The sequence below is a fragment of the Desmodus rotundus genome, chromosome 1, assembly GCF_022682495.2.
Source record: "Desmodus rotundus isolate HL8 chromosome 1, HLdesRot8A.1, whole genome shotgun sequence".
Taxonomy (NCBI): domain Eukaryota; kingdom Metazoa; phylum Chordata; class Mammalia; order Chiroptera; family Phyllostomidae; genus Desmodus; species Desmodus rotundus.
Genome location: NC_071387.1, coordinates 16,357,506 through 16,368,970, shown reverse-complemented (window position 1 = coordinate 16,368,970; position 11,465 = coordinate 16,357,506).

Genomic DNA, 11,465 nt, shown 5'->3' with positions numbered 1-11,465 from the left:
GAGGAAAAGGAATTTTGATTATTTTTACATTGTGTGCCTTGATTTTTACCACACAGAGGTCTGCAACCCAATTCTGCCTCCCCCCCTCTACAAAGTTGTGCTAGACTAGCTAATTATATCTTCTTCCTGAAGGTGTTCTTCTTGGAAACCAGCATTTTGCCTTACAAATCAACAGTGTATGTTGTGTGGCCCAAAACAATTGTTGGAGTCAAACTTCTTTTGGGTTTCTGATTGTAAACTCATTTTGTTTCCTTTTTTCATGGCTTCTTTGAAAAATAAATATTTCCTATAATTCTGATGGGTCCATATAAAATAAGACAAGAAACTAATATGTAAGCTTTATGAGGGCAGGGACTTTGTTTTGTTGCTACTGTGTCACTGGTACCTAGAATAGTAGTGCCTGTGTATGATAGGAACAGAAAGAAAGAAAGGAAGAGAGAAAGAAAGAGAGAAAGAAAAAATAGAGAAAGAAAAAGAAAAAGGAAGGAAGGAAAGAAGGGAAGAAGGAAGGAAGGATCCATTGCTCTTAAAAAATGAAAAAGAGCCTTAAGGAGACTTAAGGAGACACTAGGAGACCCTGAAGACATCTCTAGTTTTGCTTATAACCAACTGTGCAACCATTGGCAAGCACCCTTCCCTCTCTGTATCATTGGTTGGTCTGTAAAATGAAGTGGATGAGATGAGTGGGGATTTGAAGAATATTGAATTCAATGATGGGATATGCAAGTATTTTGGGGACAAACACTTGCCTTTATCATTTTCCTTTCTTTGATATCTCTTTATGGGAAATTCTTCAGCTATTTTTGTTTTTGGACCATGGTAGATAATCAGCCTTTACACCAGGATGGATTTTGAAGACATTACCAGGTGGTTTATGACTGGTGGGTTATAACCAGATAAAATATATGTAAGTAGCAAAGACTGAGGTGTTTTCCAGAAGTTTATACTTCAGTAGTATTGTATGCCTTTCTGATAGATATACCCCGGGCAGCATCTAGGGACCATTAATTAGATGGAGAGGCAGAGAGAGCAGCATGGATGTTAATGGTGCTACTTTGGAAGAGCATATCAATAAACCTTAGAATTGAAAATTAGGGTTGTTCAGGTCAAATTTGGGTTCACAAAAGGAAACTCAAATTTGAAAGGACCTGAAGGAAAATGAGGAAAGGGAAAAAAATATTAGAGCTGAGAGATTGAGGGAAAGCAAATGAAGAAATGAATTTATGAGGAGCTAGTTCATACTTGACCTCCTCTGGTTGTGTGGCCACGGACAAGTTATTTCTAGAAGAACCAGGCATCATTTTAGGCTCTCTGGGGGATAGAGATGAGTATAAGTCAGTCTCAGCCCTCATAGCTCTGGGAGAAGCAGACAGATAAAACAATGATGCCGTTGATAGTGATGACTGCTAAGATAGAGAAGTGTACACTATTCCATGGGAACACAAAAGGGGGAGGGGACAGAATTTACTTGAGTGGTTTGGGAAGTATTAAAGAGAAGGTGATATAAGAGATGAACATTAAGAGAACAAGAAATCTTTACTAGGGGAAGTAGGAGTGATGCTGGGTCAGCTGGCACTATTCTGAATGGAGAGAAGAACTTGTACAAAGCATGATGGATGAGGTAGCATGGTGTCTTTGAGCAATTATTTGTGATTTGGTACAGCTCTAGCTTATGTGGCAAAGAAAGCAGGGAAGACAAATGACACAGACGATAAAGACCCAGTATACCAGGCCCATGGGGACTTTTCGACCTGTAGACAGTAATAAGCTATGGAGATATTGTAGGCAGAGGAGGAGCATGGTCACATTTGCATTTCAGAACAATCTTTCCAGTACTGTGTATAGGATGAGTTGGAGGTGAGAGAGGCCAGTGGCAGGGCCACCACTGGAAGCCTGTGGCACTTGTCCAGGTGTGAGATAATTAAGGCAGGGGCCACAGAGATGGGGTAGGGAGACACATGAAAATAAAATTAAGAGACGTGATCATCAGAGCCTCAGATTCCTCATCTCTAAAGTTAAATATTTCTGAACTCAAGTTTCTATGATGGCCTCAAAGACTAAAATGGAGTGTAACTATGGCTGGGATTAGAGGTACCCTGGGAAATGAATGTCCTCATGAGGCGTGCCATTTTGTAGACTCCCTAAAATTTTTTGGTTGGGTGTTTTGACAGTGGAGTGGGGTGAGAAAGTGTTCTAATTTAAATTAGAGTTTCTTTACCCTGCTGGAGGGTGAAGAAACTCTGCTGTGAAACCTGAAGGCTGGGTACATTTGAACAATTGTAAGAGTCTCAGGGTTGGAAGAGCCTTGAGAAACCAACCTTTGTGGTGCTCTCAACACCTCAACAGCATGCTCACCAAGAGGTCGAGTTCCTCTCTTGTTGGTTCCTCTTGTAACAACAAGACATTCACTTCATGAATAGTTTGTTCCATTGCTAAAATGTCTCAACAGTGAACATCAATCATTCTGTCCCATTTCTACCTCACTTTGGCTGAAAAAGGAGTATCTTTAAAATGAGACTGTCTTAAGAATCCTTTCACAAAAATGCCTGATTAATGAAGGCATTACAGAAGCAGGCCATTGCCTTGATTGAAATTGATTTTTATTTTTTCTTGTTTGAGGCCCAGAAGTTATTTTAAGCTGTGTGTCAGATGCAGAAATGTGGTTGAGCTCAAGGAGGCTCTTGGTCCAGCTAGAGCTCTGGGAGTCAGATAATTCTAATGCCTACAATGCAGTTGAAATGGTGTCAGCCATCATAAAGGGTCCATATGGGGGCAGGAAGGGCATAGCATATAGGCTGAGAGAGCCAAATCCACTCTTGGTGATAGGGGAATAAAAGCCTTGTCCTAGTATGAACATGGGAACTTTTGAGCAATAAGGAAGAATCTGCTGCAATGAGTATGACTAGAGGGTTGGAAAAACACTGAGGCAATTACTATAAATGCAATGGGATGCTCACTGACCTCTCTCACCCCCACTTCCCTTATCCTCCTCCTACTCCAAACCTCTTCTTCCTGGTTTTTCCCATTGTCCTCTATCTAAATCGACTACCTTCTTCTTTCCCCACCCAGCTCTTTCTCACTCCAGGTTTCTGTCTCATTCCCCATGTAGAAGCAATGCCTTACATTTTTATGACACTTCACAGTTCAGAGCCAGTTGGAATATATGATCTCACCGACCCACAACCACATTTATGGGGAGGTGCTGTCCCCATTCTGCAGATGATGAAAATGAGGCTAAGGGAGATGAAGTCACTTGGTCAAAGCCACATAACCACATAGCATCAGAGGCAGGTGTCGGCCCACGTTCTTTTCTCCAAACATCACTCTGTCACTCCAACTTCACAGGTTAAGTGTTTGGTATTGCATTGTACTGAATTGCACTGGATTTTCCCTGAACATGGAAAACTAAATGATCTCCTCATTTAAGGACCCTAAAGGATGGCTACTTTCCCTTGAAGAGATTTTTAGAGAAGGTCAAAGGAGAATTTGTCTCCCTGAAAGCTGTCTTGAATTCTGGGGAAGCCCTATTTTAAGTTATTGGAGTGTTTTGACGTCCAAGCCCACTGCTTATGCCCAAACTGCATTCTGATGAAATCACTACTCTGGGCAGAAGTAGACTAGAATGAGCAGTGTGCTGGAGCCAGCTCACATGGTTCTATTGTTAAATTTTCAGGAATTTTGCAAGGTGGTTGTAAAACACAACCATTAATGGAATTATATGAACTGATAATCAAGTGAATTATAATAAAAATGAGGTAAGGAATATTCAAGACAGCATTTCTTAATTATTTTGCTACATTTTGCTTTTATCATAATTACTGTGTTCTTGAGGGTATTTATATCTATTGTATCTGAATGGTGAAAATGCTACATAATGATGTGTTATTGCTCATCTCTTCTCAACTCTACATTCAGTGATATGATATTGGCAGCTTGAGAATGGCCACAGGGGAGAATGTTTATGCCATAGAAAAGGACAAACACTACAAATCAAGGCTGTCTTTCTCACTTAAAGAATCAGCTACTAAACATTTACAAGCCCAGCACTGGCTAAGATAGAAGAAGATTTGTGGTAATTTGCTCTAGAATCCCAAATGCCCAGCTAGGTCTTCCTGCCATCATGACCCTGAGCAGAAGGGAGAATGGTGCCCAGAAAAGAATGGAGGTAATAGGCATTAGGAGGCCACTCACTATTTTCCCTCTCTTCCTCCACCTGGGTTGGTGGTAATGATAACACCAACAGTAGTACATAACATTTAACACCTCTTATGGGCCAGATACTATATTAGACATTTGACATATCGTGTTCCATTTACGTCTCATAAAAGCCATATGAGGTATTACTGTCCCCATTTAGAGATGGGAACCTGAAATTCACGAAAGAGGAATGACTTGCCCAAATTTACTGAGAGAAAGTGATAAAACCAAGCTTTGAGGCCAGATGTATCTGCTTTCAAATCATTGCTTTTTCCGAATTGCTGGTGAAAATGGAAGTCATGGGAACTCCCTGGACTAACCTGTATATCTTTTCTCACCTCTGAAAGCTCTCTTGTTTCTGTTGGTTGATGATGTGCTAGGTGTCTTTTGTTAAAATTAATCACTGATTCTAAGTAGAAAGAAAATTTGAGGCATCTCTTCATTTATTCTAACCATTTTTTGAGTGTATATTGTGTGCCAGGCACTGTCTGAGGAGCTTGGGATCCAGCAGTGGACAAGACACAAAATCCCTGCTTTCGAGGAGCTTATGGACCAGCGAGGAGTTGACTTTAGGCTTGGCGAGACACTGAAAGATCTGGCACCCTCCTCATAGATCCCTAGAGCATACGCTGAGGTTGCTACGTTCAAAAAACTGGGTGACACTCATGTGCCTTCCCCAGGCCTGGTTAACAAAACTCCCTTTCTCTCCCCTGTTTCAAAACAAAATTGTCCAGCAATCGTTAAATTCATTACTGCTGCAGAGAAGTAAATGTGCCTTGGACACTGTCCACAGATCTTTTCCCTTTCCAGGACAAGGGGATTGGGGGAGAGGCATGTACATGATTTCCTTATTGTGGTTTTCTGTTTGGATTTATGGTTTAAATCCCTGTTTTTGGCAGTTACCTCTGCGACAGAGACTGGCCAGTCATGCAGTTGTGCTGTGCCACAGTCCATGGGACAGATTTGATGTTAGCAGGGAGGTGTCTAATTTAGTATTATTTCATTCTTCTTTTCAGGAAGGGGAAGTAAAGCTAATATTAGGGGGAATATTTTTTCTTCTTCAAGGGCAAGGCCAGGCCATTTTAGGATACTTTCTGCAGCCCCACTCAGGTTGCCTAATGGTGATACTTCCTGTTTTGGCTGGGAAACAAGAGAAATCTTTCTGACAGGTAGGTGTTACATTCATTTTGATCTGTGTAGTGTTATTTCCTTAGGCAAGCTAGGTTATTCTCCCTCTCATGATGGTGATAGAAACCTCTTGAAAAGCCTGGAAGCCTACAGAGGAAAGTCCCTCAGGAAACATGACTGTTCAATGTGTCCAGTCACAGACTCCTTTAAGTGTCATTAGTTTTCAGTTATCTGAAGATTTGGCCTTTCCATGGCTGTCTTCTCTGCCCTTGCCATTTGTAAAGTAAGGTGAGTATTGATTCTACTTGAAAACTATGCGTAGAAGATGGCATTCATTCCAAAGGGATTATGGGAGTGGCACATTGGCATTAGGAAATGGTAGGCTGGGAGTCTAGAGAAGAAACAGAGGAAAGCACTGGCTGAGCTGGTGAGTTGTGAGCAGGAGAGTCCCAGCCTGGCAGGGAGGGACTGCAGAAGCAGGTGTGGTCTGAGGCAAGTTGGTCTTTCTCCTTAGGCTGCCTTGCTTTCCCTTACACAGGGACATGGCTAGATTCTCTTTTATAGCAATTCCCAAACAGGGTCCTGCTTCAGTAATCCAGGCAAATGGGGCTGTTTTCCCAAACTGGAATCACTCGTGGGGAGTGACAGCGTTTTCTGTTCTCCAGAATTCTTGACCTTTACATTGCTTTGAATGCATCCACCCCCTCTCCTTTGGATCCCCTGCCCATAGCAGCTTCCAACTCTTTCCCATCAGGATCAGTTTTACTATTCTACAATTCTGCTGCCTTGCAGACCTCTATGGTTTGAAAGATGTTTTCTACTAATAATCCACTATCCTCATTTTCATGAGTCAAAGACCCTGGAAGGAGTGATTAAAATTTCTGAACTGCATGAGATAATCAGGGAGACCATGACAAGTTCATTTACTTAATGATCTTGGACAAGATCATAGACATCTCATGTTGATAAGCTTCTATTATTTAAATAATAATAATAACGATAATAAAATAACAATAAGCACCACAAAGAATTGTTGAGTGGCTTTTAAAGACAAGGGTTAGAAAATGCTTAGCATCGAACCTGAACTTGCTGTGGTCTGTCTGAGTATCTCATTCACAATGAATTAGAGGAACAATATTTGAGGAGAGTCTATTCTGTGCTGACACTGAGCTTGATTTGCGGGAATACAGTTACAAGCATCCCTGTTCATAATCCCTGTTCTTTTTCAGCTTCAAGTTCAGCAGGGAAGAAAATTAAACTAGAAGAACGCCAGTATGTATGAGAACATGTCTCGTCATCTCCACGTGGTTCAGGTGTCCCACCTGGTGGAGGATTCTCTTTGTATTATCTTAAGTCTCGCCCAAGTGGCAGCCTTTCCAAAGTCTCTTTTTTTCACTGTGACTTATTTTCTGAGAGTTTCATGTTTTTAACTTTCTAGTGAGCATTACCTTGGCTGTACCACCATCATTTTAAACTCATTGTGTCTAAAAGCAGGTTTATCCTTTTGTTCTCTCCTAGTTTAGCTGGTTAGCTGGGCTGACTGTGTGGGTCATTTTTTGTCGTTCCTCTTTCCTGTTATATCGGTTCTTTTCGTGACCAAACCTTGTAGTATTCCAAGCTATCAGCCCAACTCTCCTATATATTACAATCATTTCCCTATTTCTAATCCATCCTGCATACTCACCTCTAACACATTAATTTTCCCCAAACATGACTTTGTAATATGACTTGACAGCCATCATTTATCAAGTACCTATTATATGTCAGGTTCTGTGCTAGGAATTTTATATTCATTGCCTTTTAAAATAAACCCATTGACTCTTTGAGGTGTATATTATTATGTTCATCTAAATCATGTGTGTCAAACTCATTTTCACCAGGGGCCACATCAGCCTCATGGTTGCCTTCAAAGGGCCAAATGTAATTTCAGCTTCTTAACAGTTAAGGAGTAGATACATTTATACAGTCCTAAAATTACATTCAGCCCTTTGAAGGCAACCACGAAGCTGATGTGGCCTCCGGTGAAAATGAGTTTGATACCCCTGATCTAAATAAAAGATGCTTATGGGAAGTGAGATGTCCAAGATCTTGTAGTTATTAAGTGGCAAACAGATTTGAATGTAGTGTTTCTTTTTTTTATTCTGACTCAAAAGGCTTTGTTCTTAACTACCATGATAAAATGCCTGCAGATTTTAAAAAAATGTCTGTCATGATCTAAAAAATATTCAGTGGCTCCTTATTGCCTAAAAGGTAATATCCAAATACCCAGTCAGGTTCTCTTTTTGCATATTTTTTTCTCATGATTTTCTGGCACAAACTTGATGCTTAGGCCAGACCAGGATTCTGAACTCCCTTTCAATGTTTGTATGGAAAATAACATAATAATTAATAAATAATTATACAAGAGTAAGTTCTGCATGTAATGTACTCACAACTGTAAATCTACTTTTGCCACATCCTGTATGTCATTTTAAATGTAGAAATTTAACAGTTTAGGACTTGAAACACCAAAAGTCCATTGCAATACATTTGTGCTATTCATAGGATAAAACGGACTTTATAAAAAGTATTACTCTGTATATCCAAATATAAAGCAAGGTCTTCACCCATCCCACTCCCAGATTACTTGTGCAAAAAGGAAATTTCTTTACTGAAGTCCTTGTGGAGTTTCTCGGGGATTATGGGATGCTTTCACCGTGCATTTTTTTTGTATCAACAAAATGTTGGAGGAAGACAGTGAGCCTGAAATGATCTCAAGCAATGCAATTGTAGATGTTTACAGAGGTCACCTGATTTAGTCATTTATAATGATGCAAAGGAATGTGACCCAGATGCAATAATTTTTCTTGGGCTCTGCCTTTCCAGATGTGAGTAATGGGTGAAAGTGTTACAGATGCCTTCACAGAACAAGAGAATCAAGTGGTTATGCTTTGAATATCACAGATACACCAGAAGACAAATGAAAACAAAACCTTTTAATGTTCTGAAAATGGGTATTTGTTGCTTGGGATTGCATTTGTGGTATGGGTATGATTTGTGGATTAACTCATAGCCCTTTAGCAGAAGTATAGATAATAGACTCTGAAAAATTGAGTTAGATATCTCAAAAGTGGCTCTAGTGATGGCAAAGACACTGATGTTGAAGATGCACATGAAGACTTCAAATAAAGTTATAAAAATATGTATATAAGCTAGGGAGAAAGCAGTATTTTCATATTAGTATAATTTGCATATTAGGTTATTTTAGATGTATTTATATAACTCAGTTGATATATTGAATGTTGTGAAGAGATATATAAATATTTCTTATGTAATATGTTATAATAAAATAAATAAAATGTTATATTTCAGCTTAGCTAAAAATCTTTTTTTATTGGTATGTTGTTAGGGAAATGGGGTCTCTATGGGGTTTCCTTTTATTTGGGCACACAAGGTATTTATTGAGCTCTTTTGGAAGCATAGTTTGGTTATTGGCATAAGTTAAAAGTTGTATAATGAGTACCTTTTTAATCCTGCCACTGCTGATCTGTGATGTGTAACTGTAACTGGAAGTAAGGTCAAAAAGTCTATATGGTGAGTCCTTCATGAATCTTAGGCCCTTTCTGCTGGGACCTTTATGTGGTTTTCTGAGAGAAGAGAAACCATAGGATAGGGCTAGGTGAAGAGATCCCAGGAGATCATGTCAACTATTGACTATTTAAAGTTCTAGGTCATTCTTTTCCTCCCAAGCCTCAACTATCTAAGAAAACCCTTCTCATACCATGCATCTAGGAATCCAGCTCCTTAGATCTGTCTACCTCTGTTCTGTCCTTTCTCAACGAGGAGCCTTATCAGAGCCACAGAACACAGAAAATGATTCAACTGACTATTTTCCCATTTATCTCAAGGATGTTATAACTAGTAGCAGTCCGAATACAGAGGAGAGAAGTTAATGAAATATGTGTAATGGATACCTGAGGTCTCTCTATTCCACCTCTTCTAGTTTCTTTCCCAGAATTCCTGTAGATGAAGACCCATCTCTTCATTAACTGACAGATACTACTGATGCAGCACTCATGGGCTAGGACTGTGTGAGACATTATGCATGTATCCCATTTATTCTTTTTAACAAGGCCATGACCCATGTACTGTTATTTGCGTTTTGTGGCTAAGGAGATCGGGGCTCCAAGAATTAAAATAACTTGGTGATGGTGATGGTTTTTTACACAGCCAGAATTTGATGTCAGGTCATCTAAGCCCCAAAGACCTTGCTTTTAACTACTGCCCCACATTGTCTATAGCTCGGTGTGAACTAGATTTCTTCCCTTCTGCTGATGAAAAGTTTAATAAAACTAAGGTTTATGAGACTCATGAGCAAACACTCAGTCTACTGTTTGGCCTTTATTGACTTTCTTCTCTGAGTCCTTTCCTACTCTAGTTTGTCTAGATGTCTCCTAAAAATTTGTCTTAAATTGATACTTATGGGTACCTACCATGATGAGCCACATACTGTGTTGGATAGTAGTGTAAAAGGAGAATTAGAAAGTAGTCCCAGAATTCCTCCTATGAAAGGTACTTTGTTTAGTAAGTATCACCTGGAGTTGTGAGTGAGTCCTCTCCAAGGGGTCTGGTTAGAGATTTAAAAAAAATCTAAAGTATTCTGAATAAGAAATCAACAGGAATTTGGGTATGAAGGGATGAGAAGAGAAGAGAGGCCTAAGGGCTAATGTTGGTAGGGGAGCACATGGAGAATTTTTTAAAGATCATAAGAATTTTTTGTGTACCATAGAATTTTAGCATGATTGGGCCATTGTAACGTAACACCATCTTTACTCCTATAATCTCCACAAACCTCTTGCAGAATCTGTACATACCAACGTCCTGTGAGCTTATGTACTACAAGTAAGTAAATGAGTCAAATTCCAGATCTGCATCAATTTTTAAAAATGTTTTATTGTGTTTTTAGTTTCATTTCTTTTTTAAGTATATTTTATTGATTATGTTATTACAGTTGTCCCAATTTTTCCCCCTTTGCCCCACTCTGCCTGGTACCCCCCTCTTTTTCTCCAGCAATCCCCTTTCCCTTAGTTCATGTTCATGGGTTGTGCATATTAAATTCTTTGGCTTCTCCATTTCCTATACTATTCTTAATATACCCCTGTCTATTTTGTATCTACCAATTATGCCTTTTAATCTTTGCACCTTTTTCCCCATTCTCCCCTTTCCCCCTCCCAACTGATAATCCTCCAAATGATCTCCATACCTATAATTCTGTTCCTGTTTTGGTTGTTTGCATAGTTGTTTTTTTGTTTGTTTTAGATTCAGTTGTTGATAGTTGTGAACTTGTTGCCTTTTTAATGTTCATAGTTTTGATCTTCTTTTTCTTAAACAAGTCCCTTCAACATTTCATGTAATAATGGTTTGGTGATGATGAACTCCTTTAGCTCTACCTTGTCTGGGAAGCACTTTATTTGTCCTTCCTTTCTTGATTGTAGCTTTGCTGGATAGAGTAATTTAGGTTGTAGGTCCTTGCTTTTCATCACCTTGAATACTTCTTGCCAGTCCCTTCTTGCCTGCAAAGTTTCTCTTGAGAAATCAGCTGACAGTCTTATGGGAACTCCTTTGTAGGTAACTGTGTCCTTTTCTCTTGCTGCTTCTAAGATTCTCTCCTTCTGTTTCATCTTGGGGAATGATGTGCCTTGGTGTGTTCCTCCTTGGGTCCAGCTCCTTTGGGATTCTCTGAGCTTCCTGGATTTCCTGGAAGTCTATTTCCTTTGCCAGACTGGGGAAGTTCTCCTTCATTATTTGTTCAAATAAGTTTTCAATTTTTTGTTCTTCCTCTTCTCCTTCTGGCACCCCTATAATTCGGATGTTGGAACGTTTCAAGATGTCCTGGGGGTTCCTAAACCTCTCCTCATTTTTCTGAATTCTTGTTTCTTCATTCTTTTCTGGTTGGATGTTTGTTTCTTCCTTCTGGTCCATACCATTGATTTGAGTCCCAGTTTCCTTCTCATCACTATTAGTTCCCTGTACATTTTCCTTTGTTTCTCTTGGCATAGCCTTCATTTTTTCATCTAGTTTTTGAACAAATTCAGCCAATTCTGTGAGTGTCTTGATAGCCAGTGTTTTGAACTGTGCATTGATAGGTTGGCTATCTCTTC